The 17,866-nt window shown below is 41.4% G+C and overlaps 1 protein-coding gene across 4 annotated transcripts in view; it reads left to right on the top strand.

The window, feature by feature from the left end:
• The first annotated feature begins 1,892 nt into the window (after positions 1–1,892).
• LOC115477878 (protein-L-isoaspartate(D-aspartate) O-methyltransferase-like) overlaps positions 1,893–17,866 on the top strand; it is a 45,323-nt gene continuing 29,349 nt past the window's right edge. The window contains exons 1-2 of one of the 4 annotated variants that reach the window (XM_030214999.1): positions 1,943–1,996; positions 3,328–3,329. The gene's annotated coding sequence lies outside the window, so the exon portion shown is untranslated. Of the gene's footprint in view, positions 1,997–2,042; positions 2,062–3,327; positions 3,330–17,866 lie in introns of those variants that run through there. The other 3 variants (XM_030215001.1, XM_030214998.1, XM_030215000.1) reach the window with 3 other exon arrangements.

Below are 17,866 nucleotides of genomic sequence, written 5' to 3'. Positions count from 1 at the left end.
AATAAACTCCCTGAGCCCATACGCCAAGCCCCCTCCTTGCCCATCTTCAAATCCTTGCTCAAAGCCCACCTCTTCAATGTCGCCTTCGGCACCTAACCATTATACCTCCATTCATGAAATCTAGACTGCCCAATTTGACCGCACTTTTGTCCTTTAGATTGTAAGCTCCTTTGAGCAGGGACTGTCCTTCTTTGTTAAATAGTACAGCGCTGCGTAACCCGGGTAGCGCTTTAGAAATGTTAAGTAGTAGTAGTAGTAGTGCCAAAACTGGAAATACAGTGAGACAGAATAATAGAATTCAGTACCATCCAAAATGTATTTGTTATGTTTTAATCATCTTTATTAAAAGCAAAACATGTTGTTTGATAAGCTTCATACAGAAAAAGAATATACAGTAAACCATCCAACATGGCACAATAAAAACTTTTACAGAGAACATACCCCAAGAACCCTTCCCCTCCCATACTCCCCTCCCTCCCTATAAGCCCACCTGTTTCCATCTGCCAAAATAACACAACAGATGTACAGATCAGTAGGACTCAAAGCATTTCATAACAATCACTGCTCCACTGTATGCAAATCTGTTTCATGAATATTCATGTCAATATCCTGACAAACCTGCCTTGGGTAACTCCAGGACCAGGTTATCCTAACTGCTACCATAAGAGACAGACATGGTCGTATATTTAACATTATAATTGTATTTGTATTTGGGTAATAACTGAGAAAATGCTATTACAAATTATATTACAAAGTATGAAGGCTGTATATCAACCAGTAGTAAATAATAGTAATAAACAACAGGGCCGCCGAGAGGGGGGATGGGGGGCAAAATTTCCCAGGCCTCCAAGAGGGCCCAGCGCCTGGGTCTCTCTCTCTCTCTCCTGCTCCTGACGGGACCTGAATGATCGCGTCCCAACAGGAGCAGGAGAGAGAAAACTCCGGCGCCAGGCCCCCCTTGGAGGCTGGGGAGGACATGGAGCTTCCTCCAGTGCTGTTCTTCTGCCCATTACTGAGCAGCTGCTTTTCCTCTCAGGCGCGCAACCGAGCATACACACCTGAGAGGAAAAGCAGCTGCAGGGGCAGGCAGTCATCGCTGGAAGAAGATGTCTTCTGCTGGTGGGGCCTCAGAATCCCCACCAGCCAAGGTATTTCAATCTTTAATCCTGTTACGGCAGCAGCAGCAGCGATGGGGGTGGGGTGGGGGTGGCGGTAGCGATCGGAGGGGGGCGACAGCGGATGATGATTTTGGGGGGGGGGGGAGCAGCAGCCCTGCCCCGGCGGCAGCAACCCTACTCCTGGCCCAGTTCAGTCTCTCAGCAGTCCTGATAAACAATATTAAGTGCATTTTTATAATATACCACTGCATTCTTCAAAACAGGAGCAAGTTCTCACAAATCATCTTTCTCTTTTGATCTAGGCACAGGAAAAAAAAAAGCTTTCAAATTCTCCCTGGTTTCATCTTAATAACATGTTAAATGTGGGCTATGAATGTCATAAATAAATAAATAGATAGATAGAAACTTTGAATGTTGAGCACCTGATTCTCATAAGATGATGTCTGTTTTAGTGGCCTATTACTGGGAGAAAAAAATATCACTGCATGCATATAACACATGCTAAGGTGTCCCTTTAACCAGCCCCTCCAACTACTCTACCTATGAAAAGTTATTCCGCTATTATACTTCCTCAGTGTACATCCGTATGCTGCACAAGCTGGTGTGTTTTGAAAATATAAGTGAGATTAAATAAAAATGCTACCACGACAAGGTGGATGGAGCAGCTCATAGGTTTGCTTGCTTTGTTTTGAGTAAACGGGGATGACGGCTGCGCTGGGAAGGGGAAACTTAGAATGACCTAATTGGGTTCAGCGTTCTGACGTCACTTCATCTCCTGTTTATGAAACCTCCTGTTCCAGGGCAAAGACGGCTGCCTACCTGGGCCAATAGAGAGACTTTGTTTGCGCCAATATAGAAACCTGCTGGGCCGTGCTGTGGTAAGTTTATCTTGTCGCTGCTGCTTCCCTCTGGGTGACGGCGGGAGGGAAGCGGCAACGAGCGGGTGGGCGGAGGGGAAATTCCGATTTTTTTTTTCGAAAACGAATCGTCGAAACGTGAATTGGACAGCACTACTGATGACAAAGACAGTTTTAATAATGTTCACGCTCACTGATATTACAGCACAATGAATGTAAGCATAGTATTACATTCATACTAGACTAGGGTAAGCCTTCCAAAAAATTAGGGGGAGAAAAAAAGCATGTACAGTCGCTTCCCTGACTTTCCTCCTCCTGCTCTCCTATATGTCCTGAGATCTATCATATCTCAAATGCTGCATAGATTGCAGCAGGGGCGTAGCCAGACAACAGATTTTAGGTGGGCCTAGGCAAGAAGTGGGTGGGCACCAAGTGTTCTCCACACCACCACCACCAAAAAAAAATATCTAAGCTGGCAGGAAAAAACTTCTTTCCACCTTGGCAGTCTGCAGAAGGCATGCCCCGAAAACTGAGCATGCGCAGGTTCCAGTATCGTTGAGAGTAGCATTTTTGTTACCATTAGGCGGAAGTCTTAGCTTTGGATCCCCACCAGCTACCGCTAAATGTGTGCTACTGTTGGGTGGGCCTGAGCCCTAAGTGGGTGGGCCCCGGCCCACCTGTGGCTACGCCACTGGATTGCAGATACACCTTTTGCAGTTGGGAAAAGTGCATATGCTGTTAAATTGCACATGTACTTTCACTTTTACAGATGATGGAGCTTGGTTTTCACATGCATCCACATGTCACGAACAGAAACATGCAGAAAAATTGCAGTCTTGGCATTCCATGAGAAAATAATAGAAGAAGAAATAAAATAAATGTAATGAAGGCCTAATTTTGTGCCGTACAGAATCATTGCCTGATAATGTGATTCTAAATCAGATGTGCCCTGCAGACTATTTATTAATGTATTTATTTGGATTTGTTTACATTCTTGCAAGGCAGTGTACAACAAGATTAAGTTTAACATAAGCAATAGACAATTACAGCTGTAAAAATATTCAAATAACAGTACATAGTAAGACCTAGTTTGCTACTTACAATGTTAGCACAATGTGCAATAAAACATCTTAATAACATAGGGAGTAAGCAGAGAGGGAACATATACTTCTACTACTACTATTTAGCATTTCTATAGCGCTACAAGGCTTACGCAGCGCTGCACAAACATAGAAGAAAGACAGTCCCTGCTCAAAGAGCTTACAATCAAATAGACAAAAAATAAATAAAGTAAGCAAATCAAATCAATTAATGTGAACGGGAAGGAAGAGAGGAGGGTAGGTGGAGGCGAGTGGTTACAAGTGGACAGATAAGTTTGAGTAACATAAGTAAGAAAATAAGGGGATTAAGTTAACAAAAGTTACACCATAGGTATTATATTCACCAACCACAAAATGTTAGGACTTTGATCTTGGAAACTACTGTGAAAATTTTAAGGATAATTTGGATTCACGCTTGTCTTTTGAATCACATAAGTACTCATTTTCAAAGTACATAGACATATAAAGTTACATAGAGGCGTATTGTCAAAGCACTTAGTCTTACAAAGTTACATAGCAACCTGTGGAACTTTGTAAGTCTATGTGTTTTGAAAATGAGCCTTATAGCATCTCTGTTGTGATCCTGTTTTGGGCATTAAGATTGATTACAGCAGTCCTAACCATTGGTTGATAACTTGTCCTTATATAAATTGGTTAAAATTGGTTATGAGTAGACTAGATTATGAATATTTCTTTGTCATTCAAAATATACTATTAATCAATTACAAACTGTTCAGTATGTAGCTATTAAGCTTAGATTATGAGTCCACTAGGGACAGAGAAAGTACTTTCATGTATGTAAACCACTTTGGCTGTACCACAGAAAGGCAGTATATCAAATCCCTTTTATTATAGGGGCTCAAAGATTTGATTGTGTAGCACCTTATTTAAAAGAAGCTCATTCGTTGCTGTTTAGTTATTACTTGAAATTTAAAATCTTAGAGGTCCTTTTAGTAAGGCTCGCTAAAAATAAGCACGCAGTAAACGCTAGAGACGCCCGCTAATAGCATTACTGCACCTTTGTAAAAGACCCCCTTCGTGTTAGCACATAGCACATTTTATTCAGAATTACCGCAGTATTTGTCAGATTTGCTGATTTTCTTATATCACATGTCAGGTGTTATGTTCACAGGTGCAGAATTGTTTGGTTATTCCATCTTTATCACAAGCAAAGCTGGACCCTACAAGAATCCACCATTTTCTTTTCAGTCCCTGCTTTATGGCATTCTCTCACAACATCTTTGGATGGAAGTTTATCTTTGACATTTTAAAAAGGGCCTTAAGGCCAAGATGGCATTAGTGTAGAATGCACCGTCAAGAGCTCTCTCTTACCTCTGGAATTGTAGTTGGAGTGCGGCGTCCCTTGCTGCTTTGGCTGAAGGGTAAGAGGAATGGAAAAACCAAGGAATGTCTGTATGCGGTTGGCAGTGACCCTCTACTCCAACAGACATTGGAGGGGTTTCAAGCCTTGGCAGTTTCCGAATTGGCACCCCCTTCAGTCCTGCCAGTGGATGTTCTTCCGGGAGCAAGGTTGACAGGGTTTCCCTTAGCCCTGTCAAGAGGGCAGCCTCTCAACAACCAGGAAGTGTGTCCGCTGCAGAGGAGCAGCATGGTGAAAGTTTGGCTGTGAATTTGCTGGCTTCAGCACTGCCAGAAGGGCCGCCAACTGTGGTTTCGTCCCTCATGTTGAATGTAGCCCTTGTATGTGGAGGATTGTGTTTCAGCACACTGAGTGCTGTTTCTCAGGCTGGGAGAGTGTAACATTTGGATATGAGCTGAGTGACAGTGACACTAGAGACCTGCACAGGAATGGGGGTTCACAGGATTCCCATGGGGATGGAAGCAGTTTCTGCGGGGTTCCCGTGGGGATGGAAACTGTTTCCATCCTCACAGGAACAGTTCCTGCAGAGTTCCCGTGGGGACGGAAACAATTGCTGTGGGGTTCCCATGGAAGTGTACGCTGCACTTGCGCCAGCCTCTCACCTACCAAGTACCAAGTTCTTTGAGTGCTGTCTCCTCCTCCTCGCTTTAACAGCACAGATTAAGGAGGTGGTAGAGACACAAATGGTGGTGAATTAAAAAAGGCATGGGATGAACACAGAAGATCTCTAATTAGAAAATGGAAGTTATGTGAAACCTAAACTTAAATGGCTGCATGTGTGTGGATGTGTCGAATGGCGACTCTGGCTGTGATGAACTAGGGCCTATACCAGGCAGACTTGTACGGTCTGTGTCTCATTTATGGCAATCTGGTTTAGGATGGGCTGGAAAGGGCTGAGCAGCTTTAGTGGCTGGAACATGAGGACAGTGCTGGACAGATTTTACGGTCTGTGTCCCGCAAATGAGAAGACGAATAGGCTGGGCTTCGATGGCAACTCCAGCAGTTGGAACATAAGGATAGGGCCGGGCAGACTTCTATGGTCTATGTCCCAGAAACGCCAAAAAAGGCCATAATCAAGTATATAATATCACATTTATTGTTGATTTAATCATGAATTGATAATGAGTGTGCCTTTTGGGCAAACTGGATGAATCATTCTGGTTTTTATCTGCTGTCACTTACTATTAATCCTCTCTGCTCTTGAGCTGATGTGCAGACCTCAGCTCTGACACAGGCATGAGCATCAGAGACAAGCCTTACATGTGAGCACTAGAGTGTTCCAATTTACAACTTCCATTCCTTCCTTGCCTGCAGTGCTGCAGCTCGAATCCAGAAAGAGACTGAGAGAGCTGACCGGAATTTTTTTTAATGTACCATTACATTCTTGCGGAGATGGGTGGGGATGGGTAAAATTCCATTGGGAATGGGTGGGGACAGGTAAGATTCCAGTGGGGAAGGGCGGGGATGGGTAAGATTTCTGTCCCCATGCAACTCTCTACTCCCAACTCACCTAGCCCAGTCATTGTATCAGTGGTTCTCAACCAGGGGCCGCTCATCAAGGCGCCTTATTGAACCCCTACTCCAGTCACTAGATGTTGTTGATGAGCGATCTTCCTGCCTTCAGCCCCAAATGAAGTGACTGTCAATGCTCAAGAAGACAGTGTCCTGTACTGTTCTGTCACTAGGTCAACTGGCAGTATGAATATAAGATTGGGGCATATAAGTTTATTTAAGAAACATCCTGAGGAGGCCTTTTGGTGAAACCCAGTACTATGTCGGAGGAGTTAATGAAGGATTGAATAGTGGAGTTAATAAAGACTACGCTATATGTTCCCTAAGTATCTGCTTTTTGCAACAAGATAAGTTTTTGCAATAAATCATTACAATAATACTTTTCATGTCTGACTGAAGTTTTTTGGTTTGTTTGGGGTTTTTTTTTTATATGCACGATGATGATGAAAAGACCTGCCATAGATATATGGTGAAAGGCAAGATTTGAGTGCATTTTTCCCCTTCTATTGATGTTATTAACACTGTTAGGGTGATTTGTTGAAATAAAAATATAACAGCAATATAGTTGTTTAGTCTTTGTCATAGTATGAATCTAAACCAAAAGGCAACAAATATATATTTGACAAACCCAGTGAGGGACATGAAGTAGTGCCCATCAATCTTTCAGCGGTCAAACCTCTGGAAAGCACAGGAGAACAATGTCCTATGTAGTGCCTGCCCAAGTTGTGACCCCAAACTGGGCATTGCAACCCCATTTATGGTCATGACTTTCAGTTTTGAAAATTCTGGCTTAGAGGACCCCAGTAACTAAGGGCCCCTTTTACAAAGGGGTGCTAATGCTTTTAGCCCGTGCGCTAGAGCTACAGATGCCCATATATTCCCATGGGCGTCTCTAGCATTTAGTGTGCACTAAAAATGCTAGTGCACTTTTGTAAAAGATCCCATTAAAGAGGACACACTAGCTAGGATTTGTGGATGCTTGACAGAGAAGTTGGAGTTCTTCTTCATGCAAAATATGAAAACTGTAGAAAGTGCAACTTACTGTCTGTTTGCTACTTCAGATTTAAATACTCTTTGTGAAGTTGAATATTTTGAAGTACTAGAGAGTGACAGCAACAAAGCCCTTGACATGCAGGTGCACTGTAGCACCTGGAGTCCTGCAAACACTGTGCTGACACAAGTTTCTTTTTTTGCTCTGAAAAGCTGATAAAGTCAATCTAGATAAAATGCCTAAATCTGGAATGATGGGCAACATCTGTCTTGCATATTTTTGTGTGATTTCAGAGCTTTACTTGATTAAAAATGCAAGTTGAATAGCCAGATAAGTTTTTAATAGATAAGACAACTAGGGCAGCAAAAGCAGAGGTAGGTTTCATTTAATCAATACATTTTACCCATTTTTAACGTATTGCGTTGAGATGGCCTGGAGCAAAACATATATGCTAGTTTAGAACAATTAATGTCAAACACATCTAAGTTAGCTAATTTTGGAATCTAAATTTTCTCAGCATGCAGTAAATGGATATTGCCAACATGATGAGATTAGTTCATGCTTGAAAGATTTGGATCCATGATATTACTCAGTTTCTTTTTAACATTGTGTAATCCTTGTCAAGGTGCAATAGGATAAATAGCCTTATAGCTCTTGTAATTAAGTTCATAAAAACGTAGCAGCAGATTAAGAGGGTTTAGGTGCAAATAGCTTATGATTTGAAAATGTGTTCTCATTTTTCATGACAATAAACATTTTTTTTGTATTTGTTAACATTTGTATCCCACATTTTCACACCTATTTGCAGGTGCAATGTGGCGTACATAGTGCTGAAAAGGCAATCGCCAGGTCAGAGGAACAAATACAATTAGATGTTAGGGTCAAATAAGGTAAGTTACAGTCATGTTAGGGGTCAAAGATAGGGAGGGGTATATAGTGTCCAGTATGATCTTTGGTTTTGCTGTGTTGCTGAGTTGAGGCATTTATGTTGGGTCGGTGGGGTATACTTTTCCGAACAGGTAGGTTTTTAGTGATTTCCTGAAGTTTAGATGGTCATAGATTGTTTTCACAGTTTTAGGCAGTGTGTTCCATAGTCGTGTGCTTATATAGGAGAAGTTAGATGCGTAGGTTGTTTTGTATTTGAGACCTTTGCAGTTTGGGTAGTGGAGATTCAGGTAAGTTCGTGATGAACCTGTTCTGTTTCTGGTTGGGAGATCAATCAGATCAGTTATGTATCCTGGGACTACACTGTAGATAATCTTGTGGACCAAGGTGCAGATTTTGAAGGTGATACGTTCTTTGATTGGGAGTCAGTGTAGTTTTTCTCTGAGGGGTTTGGCACTTTGAAATCGTGTTTTACCAAATATCAGCTTGGCCGCTGTGTTTTGGGCTGTCTGAAGTTTCTTCATGAGTTGTTCTCTACATCCAGCATAGATTCCATTACAGTAGTCTGCGTGGCTTAGTACCATTGATTGTATTAGGTTATGGAATATTTCCCTTGGGAAGAAAGGTTTTACACGTTTCAGTTTCCACATTGAATTAAACATTTTCTTTATAGTGGAGTTTACTTGGCTCTCAAATGTAAGATTGTGGTCAATTGTAACGCCTAGTATTTTGAGACTATCTGAAATAGGGAGGGTGTGGTCTGGGGTGTTTATGGTTGTGGGTTTGTAATTATTGTGCTGGGATGAGAGGATAAGGCAGTGTGTTTTTTCAGTGTTCAGTTTCAATTGAAATGAATTTGCCCATGAGTCCATGGTGTTCAAACCGCGTTTGATTTCATTGGAGATTTCTGATAAGTCGTGTCTGAAAGGGATGTAAATTGTGACATTGTCTGCATAGATGAACGGGTGGAGGCCTTGGATGGATTAGGATTTGGCCAATGGGATCATCATTATGTTGAAGAGTATTAGTGACAATGGTGATCCTTGAGGAACTCCGCAGTCTGATTTCCACGGTAGTGACTTATTTGTATTAGATTCAGTTTATTGCCTCTACTTGTCTGGACTGACTAAGAACCCTGGTGGTTTGTGTGTTGGGTCTGTGGGTGCTTTCTAGGAACTGTGGGACCACTGGGAGCGTTGCCCCAGTAACCTAGAAATAACCGGGGATAATTTGAGAGCGGGAGACTCACCAGAGGCGGTTGGGACCCAGGTGTTCCATGATATGTAACTTTTGTATTTACAGTAACTACATTTTATACTGGATGTATATATTAATATTTTGATTATGATTGCATATATTATGTTGTAAGATGCCCATAACTTTGGATTAGTGACATATAAATGTTGTTAAATACATGTCTGCAGGGTTTTTGGAGAGGGGGATAAATTATTTGCAAAACAGATGTTCCCAGCAGTAGCAAAGATTCCTCTTCAAGATTCCATAATCTGAATCTAATATGTATCCTGAAGACAATGTTGAAATCTTTAATACAAAAGACCCGAGGAAGGCCGTGTTTCGGTGCAGAATGCCTGTCTCAGAGGGGTCAAACCAATATACTCTGGTGGGTTACTGAAAGCCATCATTGTGCTTGGACACATTTGGCATAACCCGTTGCTGAATTTGATCTGTTGTTAGAAGGACTGTTCTGCATTTCATTTTCCATCAAAGAATATATTGATATGACCCCTGAGGCAGGTGCTTTTTTGCACCGATACATGGCCCATGTTGGGTCTTTTGTATTAAAGATTTCAACATTGTTCCAATCTTGAGGGCTCTTTTGTGCTTTTTGTGCTGTCTTTTGTACCCTCTCTTTTGGTACTTTTTTGTAAAATGTATCTATTACATAGCTACCCACTATTCCAGAACCTGTGAGATAGTTGTGTCCATCAATCAACAGGTGGAGATAGAGAACTGAAAACTGAGCTGAGACATATCTTTCTTTGTATCCAGTCTAGTTCCTTAGTGTTTTCTATCTCCAGCAGGTGGATGGACACACTTTTCAGCCTCTGGTTCTGAGTGATTTGCTCCTGGTCCAGTTGGTCCTCAGTTGAGATTTGCGGGTGGCTTGAGTCTGCAGAGTCATGTCTTGGAGGTCTTCAGATCTCTGTCTCTGGTGCCCCACAAATTTACTTCTTCCCTCCCTTCACCTCTTCTCTGTTTCCTGTGAAGCTCTCATTTTCCAGCACAGGAGGCTTCAGGCTCGGAAATACCTCCATGGTGTATACAGGGGTGTGGAGGACGTTCAAGGCTGGTGTTTTGATCACGTATTTTCTCCCTTATCAGCTCAGATCGTGCACATCCTAGTGTTTCTCCAGGCAGGCCTTCAGAAATGTTTGGTGTTGGGTTCTTTAAAAGTTCAAGTTGTGGCTTTGGCCTGTTTTGTCAGCAGACTACAGAAGACGTCTCTTGTAGCTCACCCGGATATCATTGGCTATCATTCTACTCTTTCAGGGAGCGGGCTGCTTGCGGCCTCCATTTCATACCCCATGTCCAGAGTGGAACCTTAATTTAGTCCTTCGGGCTCTTCAGAAGCTTTCTTTTGAGCCACTCCTGAAGGCCTCCTTGAAAGATCTTACGCTAATGGAAAGAAAATTAGTAGATGACCCTAATTTCTCCTTCAGTCTGGGAACCACTTTAACCTGAATCAGGGGTTCTCAAACCAATCCTCAGAACACACCTAGACAGTCAGAATTTCAGAATATCCACAACGAATAAACTTGATAAATTTGCATTCACTACCTCCATTCTGTGCAAATCTGTCTCATTCATATTCACTGATTATATGCATGTGTATACAGGTAGGCATGAGGAGTTAGAGCTGGTGTAAATGTTTGCAATTAAATGCCAGAGAGATGCATATAACTTACTTACACACATAACTTACAGAATACTGTGTGCACCTTCCCATGCTTTACCCAGACTTCATTTATATGTTTGCCTACTTGTAAAATACACATAATGTAAGTTATGCCCATGTTTACAGAGTAGTGCTTAGCTGGAGTTTTGGCACTTGGTTGCATATGTGCACACATAAGCACATATATGTGGGTATTGTAATCATTTATGTGCCTCTGTGGCATGTAAATGTTAGCACTTTATTAATATTATTAATCCTCATCGAGGATTATTCCATAAGAGGGTGTTGTTTTTAGGCATCAAGAATGTGCTTATTATATAGAAAGGGTAGGTGTCTTCATTTCTTTATAGAATACTATCATATCAGGTCAAATACACATATATGTTTTATGTGCGAGCAGTTACACCTGCCAGATGTGGATTGGAAGTTTCATTTGCAAAATTGGAAAATAGATTATGGATGCCTTTCAAGGTGCTCTGCTCAGACAAATGATGATAGAACCCATACAGGAAAGAGCAAGGCTGGATCTAGTACTAACAAATGGAGAATGTGGTCTAATATATATAGTGGAGGAGTGGCCTAGTGGTTAGGGTGGTGGACTCTGGTCCTGAGGAACTGAGTTCGATTCCTACTTCAGGCACAGGCAGCTCCTTGTGACTCTGGGCAAGTCACTTAACCCTCCATTGCCCCAGGTACAAATAAGTACCTGTATACAATATGTAAGCCGCATTGAGCCTGCCATGAGTGGGAAAGTGCGAGGTACAAATGTAAAAAATATATATATATATATATATTCATGTAGGTTCCCACCTGGCCAATAGTGATAATCATACAGTATGGTTTGATATAAGAACTAAAGCAGAGCGTACACGTACAAAACTCAAGCCTGATTTTCAATATGCTGACTTAGTAAAATGGGGGAATACCTGAAGAATGAGCTGACAGGATGAGAGGTCATAAGAGAAATGGAATGACTGACAGTGGATCAAGCTGAAAGGGGGTATAAAAATGGCAACAGATCATTTATGTAAGGAAAATAAATAGAAGCAAGAGGCAAAGGAAACCTATATGGTTCTCCAAACAAGTGGCTGAAAAACTAAAAGCAAAAGTAGCATTCGTGAAATACAGGATAACATAAGAAGAGGAACACAGAAAAGAATACTGGATAAAACTCAAAAGAAGCAAAGAAAGAGATACTGTTGGCAAAGGGTAGAATAAAGAAAAAACAGCTAGAGATGTAAAGACAGGTAACAATACCTTTTTAGGTATGTCACGGAAAGGAGGAAGGCTAGAAATGGAATTGTAAGACTGAAAGATGTTGAAAAAGGAAAAAGTGGACATGCTAAACAAATACTTCAGTGCTCATGGAAGACAATTCTGGAGAACAGCCACACTTAGCTGACAAAGGTATATATACCAAACCATTCACAGAATAAAATGTTTATGAACAATTTGAAAAACAGAAACTGAACAAGTCATGGGGCTGGATGTGATACATCCCTTGGTGTTGAGGGAGCCCAGAGAGGTAAGCTTTCTTATAATCATCCGTAGTACCTGAAGATTGGAAGGTGGCCAATGTAACGCTGATTTTTAGTTCCAGACTGGTAAGCTTGACATCGGTGCCTGGCAAAATATTGGAAACTATTATAAAGAATAAAATTACTGAACACATAGACAAATATGGTTTAATGGGATAGAGTCAACATGGATTTAGCCAATGAAAATCTTGTCTCACCAGTTTGCCTCATATCTTTGAAGACGTAAATAAACATGTGGATAAAGGTGAGCTGGTTGATGCAGTGTATGTAGATTTTCATAAAGTGTTTGACAAAGTCCATCATGAGAGACTCCAGAGAAAATTAAAAAGTCATGAAATAGGAGACAACTAGGGTGCTCTGTCATGCTAAACATGATAATCACATCACTCCATTCCTCATGAGGTTGCTAGTCAAGTACTGATTACAATTTCAGATCCTGATGTTGATGCACAAAGCATTTATTACCAGAATTCCTGATTATTTATCTTCTGTGACAATCCCTTATGTTCCACCAAGACTCCTGATATGTAAATGACCACCAACTGGTTCTCCCTAGTTCTTTGAGGGCCCACTATGAATCTACTACTACTACTACTTAACATTTCTAGAGCGCTACTAGGGTTACGCAGCGCTGTACAGTTTAACGAAGAAGGACAGTCCCTGCTCAAAGGAGCTTACAATCTAAAGGACGAAATGTCAGGTTGGGGTAGTCTAGATTTTCTCAATGGAGGTATAATGGTTATGTGCCGAAGGCGACATCGAAGAGGTGGGCTTTGAGTAAGGATTTGAAGATGGGCAGGGAGGGCGCTTGACTAAAAGAATTGCCTCCTACTTTTTTGCGCCTTTTCTATGGAATACCCTCCCCCTTTCCCGTTGTCTTTCAGCATATTCAAAGCTAAATTAGACATATTTTTTACTCTTGCCTTTGGGAACTTGTTGGGACACAAGTCTCAGTGACTGGGGGGAGGGGGGAGGAATCTGTGCTGGACAATGCTGCAGCCAATTGCTATTTTGTAGTTTGCATGTTCCTTTAGAATGAATTATACCTGTTCTGTGTCTTTCTGCTTGAACTTTTATTGTAAATTGCTTTGATTTGCTTAGTAACTAAAGTATTTTTTAAAAATCAAATGTCCATAAACCATAATGTTCAGTTGTGGATTAGAAACTGGTTAATAGAAAACAGAGGGTAGGGTTAAATTTCATTTCTCTCAGTGGAGGAGGATGAATAATGGAGTGCTCCAGGGATCTGTACTGGGACCGGTGCTATTTAACATATTTATAAATGATCTAGAAATGGGCATGATGAGTTGTGCATCATCTGCAAATTTAATTGCCTAACTATTCAAAGTTGTTAAAATGCTTGCAGACTGTGAAAACTTTGCAGGAAGAGCTTAGGAAATTGGAAGACTGGGCTTCCAAATAGCAGATGAAATTTAATGTGGATAAATGCAAAGTGATAAGAAAAATAATCCAAATCACAATTTACTAGCACCCAAGAAAAAGATCTAGATGTCGTCTTGGATAATATGCTGAAACCTTATGCCCAGAATGCTATAAATTATTAGGAAAGGGATAGAAAATAAGATATAAAATACTATAATGCCTCTGTATTGCTCCATGGTGCAAGCTCACCTTGAGTACTATGTGTAGTTCTGGTTGCCATATTTCAAAAAAAGATATATTGGAATTAGAAAAGGTTCAAAGAAGGGTGACCAAAATGATAAACGGGATGGAAATCCTCTCAAATGAGGAAAAGCTGTGTTCTGCTTTCTGACTAAGGGGGGATACGATAGAGGTTTACAAAATCCTTAGTGGTGTAGAATGGGTAAACTTGAATCGATTCCTTATTCTTTCAAAAAGTACAAAGACTACAGGGCACTCAATGAAGTTACATGGTAATAATTTCAAATGAATAGGAGGAAATATTTTTTCAATCGACAAATAGTTAAGCTTTGTAGCTTGTTACCAGAGGGTATAGTAACAGTTGTAACAATGGTTAGCGTAAATGGGTTAAAAAAGGTTTAGAAAAGTTTCTGGAGGAAAAGTCCATAGTCTGCTATTGAGATAGAAATGCAGAAAGCCACTGCTGTCCTTGAGATTGGTAGCATGGAATCTAGCTACTATTTGGGATTTTGCCAGGTACTTGTGACCTGGATAGGCCACTGCTGGAAGCAGGATACTAGGTTAGCCTGCTTATTTTCGAAAGGAGAAAAACGCCCATGTTCGGGAGATGGGCGTCCGTTTCCCATGGGCGGCCAAATCGGTATAATCGAAAGCCGATTTTGGTCGTCTTCAACTGCACTCCGTTGCGGGAACGAATAAAGTTGACGGTGGCATGTCGGAGGCGTGGTGAAGGCGGGACTGGGGCGTGGTTATTGGCCGAGCAGAGATGGGTGCGCTCGGCTGATAATGGAAAAAAGAAAGGCGTTTTTAGTGAGAATTTAGGACACTTTTTTGGACCCTTTTTTTCTCATGAACAGGTCCCAAAAAAGTGCCCTAAATGATCAGATGACCACCGAATGGAATCGGGAATCACCTCCCCTGACTCCCCCAGTGGTCACTAACCCCCTCCCACCAAAAAAAACCCACTTGCAAACACCTTATTTCCCAGCCTCTATGCCACCCTCAAATTCCGTTCCCACCTCCATGACAGCAGAATGTGTTCAATCCTCTCACAGCCTTTCCCTGGGTCAGATGTGGCTCTCGGATGCACTGCAGGGTCACATCAGCATTGCATTGTGGTGGGTGTAGGGTATTGGGCTCTGTGATTTCACTAGCTTGTGTTACATGTGAGGGGGACCAGTGCACTACGAGTCCTGGCCCCTCTCACGACCCAAACCCTTGGATTTGGTCATTTTTGAGCTGGGACGCTTCGGTTTCGATTATCGCTGAAAAACAAAAACGCCCAGCTCAAACAAACGCCCACATCTCAAAAACGCCCACATCCAATGCATTTGCCTGGCACAAACCATATTTGCAAAACTAAAGATAAATGTCCATCTTTTTCGAAAATACGATTCGGCCCACCCCTTCACGGACCCGTTCTCGGAGATGGACGTTCTTACACATGGGCGTTTGCATTCGATTATGCCCCTCCACATGGACCATCACTTTGCCCCAGTATGGCTATTCTTATGTTCTTATGGGGTTCTTTCATGTCCTCTTAAAGATTTGTTTAATAAATCCTTGGAGATGGAAGACGTTCCATGGGATTGGAAAAGAGGAGATGTGGTACCTCTTCACAAAATTGGAGACAGGGAAGTTGTTGGAAAATACAGGCTGGTAAGTCTCACTTTGGTGATTGGAAAAATAATGGAGACTCTGCTGAAGGAAAGGATAGTGAACTTTATAGAATTCAATAAGGTCAAAGTTTCCGAGACAATATGGCTTTACCAAAGAAAGACTGTGCCAAACAAATCTGATTGATTTTCTTTCACTAGGTGACCAGAGAACTGTATCAAGGACATATGCTGGATGTAGTCTACTTGGATTTGCAGGCCTTTTGGGCCGAAACATGGCAGTGTCGGGTCGTCTTTTAAGCTGTTTTTCCAATAAAAACCAGTTGATATTCTCCTTGGATCTACCTCACTTTTTTTTGCCTGTTGTCTACTAGGATTTCAGCAAAGATTTTGATAAGAGGCCCATGAATAAACTGAAGTTAGGACCCAAGAGGGTGAACTAGATTAGAAAGTGATAGATTGACAGAAGGTAATCCATGATTTCTAGGTTTACATTTATGAAACTCCTCCCATGAACTAAAAGCGGAACCCATATTTACTAGGTTTAAGGTTGTGTTCAAGACCTGTTTGTTTACACAGGCCTTTTCCCTCTGATTAACTTCTGTATTTGACTGGCCTGGGACGGACTACCTGTAGTCATTATAGCTATTGTAATTCTTATCTGAATCCTATTTTATATTTTATTTAAATTTTCTGTTCTTGAAAGGGGTCTTTCTTGTCCTTTATAATTAATGCATTCCTTTCTGCCTCTTTAACAATTTTTTATTGTACACCAATCTGTTGTACATTGTATTAAGAGTGGTATATTAAGTGCTAATTAAACTATAAACATAAGATAAAGAATGGTGGCAATTGGAATTCACTCAGAGGAATGAAAGGTGAGAAGTGGAGTGCCTCAGTGATTGGTACTGGGGTGGATTCTGTTCAATATCTTTTGTTGGAGACATGGCGCAAGAGTTGAAAGTAAGTTTGTCTTTTTGTGTATGACACGAAGGGAGTAGACAGCATGGTCTAACGTGAGGCAGTTTAACATTTAATGTGAAAAAGTGCAGAATGATGCACTTGGGGTGTGGAAATCCAGTGGAGTTATATGCAGTAGAGGGTGAGAGACTGATAAGCTGGACCAAGAGAGCGACCCTGTGATGATAGTATCTGAGGATCTTAAGGTGGTAAACAGTCTAAAAAGGCGATAACCAAAGCCAGAAGGATGCTAGGCTACATAGAAAGAGGCATAACCAGCAGAAGAGAACAAATGTTAATAACCTTGGACAAGTCGTTGATGAGGCTCCATTTGGAGTATTCCATTTTGGAGGCTGTATCTCACTAAGGACGTAAAAAGACGAAGCGGTTCGTAGAAAGGCAACAAAAATGGTATGGGGTTTGTGCCAAAGGACGTATGAGAAGAGACTTGAATATATATACCCTAGAGGAAAGAGAGGACAGGGCAGATATGATACAGACTTTTAAAAAGTATTAATTTACAAACACATTTTTGTAAGAGGCAGGGGACATGTCCCTAGATCTAGGGACATGAATTGAAGTTCCAAGGAGGTAAACTTTAGAGTAACATCAGGAAATACTTTTCAACTGAAAAAGTGGTGGGGACAAAAAAACAGTGACAGGATTCAAAAATGCTTGGGGTTAAACACAGAGGATCCTTATACAGCAAGAGGATGGAATCAAAGCAGAACTTAAATGACCTACCCACTTTAAGCAAGGAATAGAAGGATGTAACCTGCATGGAACAAGACTAACAAGGGCATAGAGAGATGCAGGTACAACTCTAGCCACCTTACTGGGCAGACTAGATGGACCATACTGGTTTTTAGGTGCCGCCATTTTTTATGCTATATGTGTAACACAGTAAGAAAGTTGAGTGCTGATCTTGCTGCACTCCACCCGTGGAAACACCTACATATATAGGACTAGATTCAGTAAATGGGGCTGAAAAACATTGGTGCGGAGCACTATTCTATAAACAGTGCTCAAGTTGTATGTGCCGTTTATAGAATAACATTTAGAGCCGAGTCCCACACCAAACTTTGGTTGCGAGGATTTATGCAAAGTAAAATCTGGTGTAAATCCTGGCACATAAGTTAGGCATGGATCCCTCAAATTCTGTATCACTGTGCACATCTTGTGACAGCACTCATGACCCACCCATGGCCCTCCTATGGCCATGCCCCCTTTTGGGTTGTGCAACATGAGTTTTGTGCAAGTAGTGTTACAGCACATAGCAAGATGCACGTGCAGCTCACAGTTGAGGTCAATTAACACCAATAATGATTACAGTTCAGTTATTGGCGTTAAGTGGTTCATTAAGCAATA

This window comes from Microcaecilia unicolor, chromosome 9 (assembly GCF_901765095.1).
Source record: "Microcaecilia unicolor chromosome 9, aMicUni1.1, whole genome shotgun sequence".
Taxonomy (NCBI): Eukaryota; Metazoa; Chordata; class Amphibia; order Gymnophiona; family Siphonopidae; genus Microcaecilia; species Microcaecilia unicolor.
This window is presented reverse-complemented; position numbering and strand designations above follow the sequence as displayed.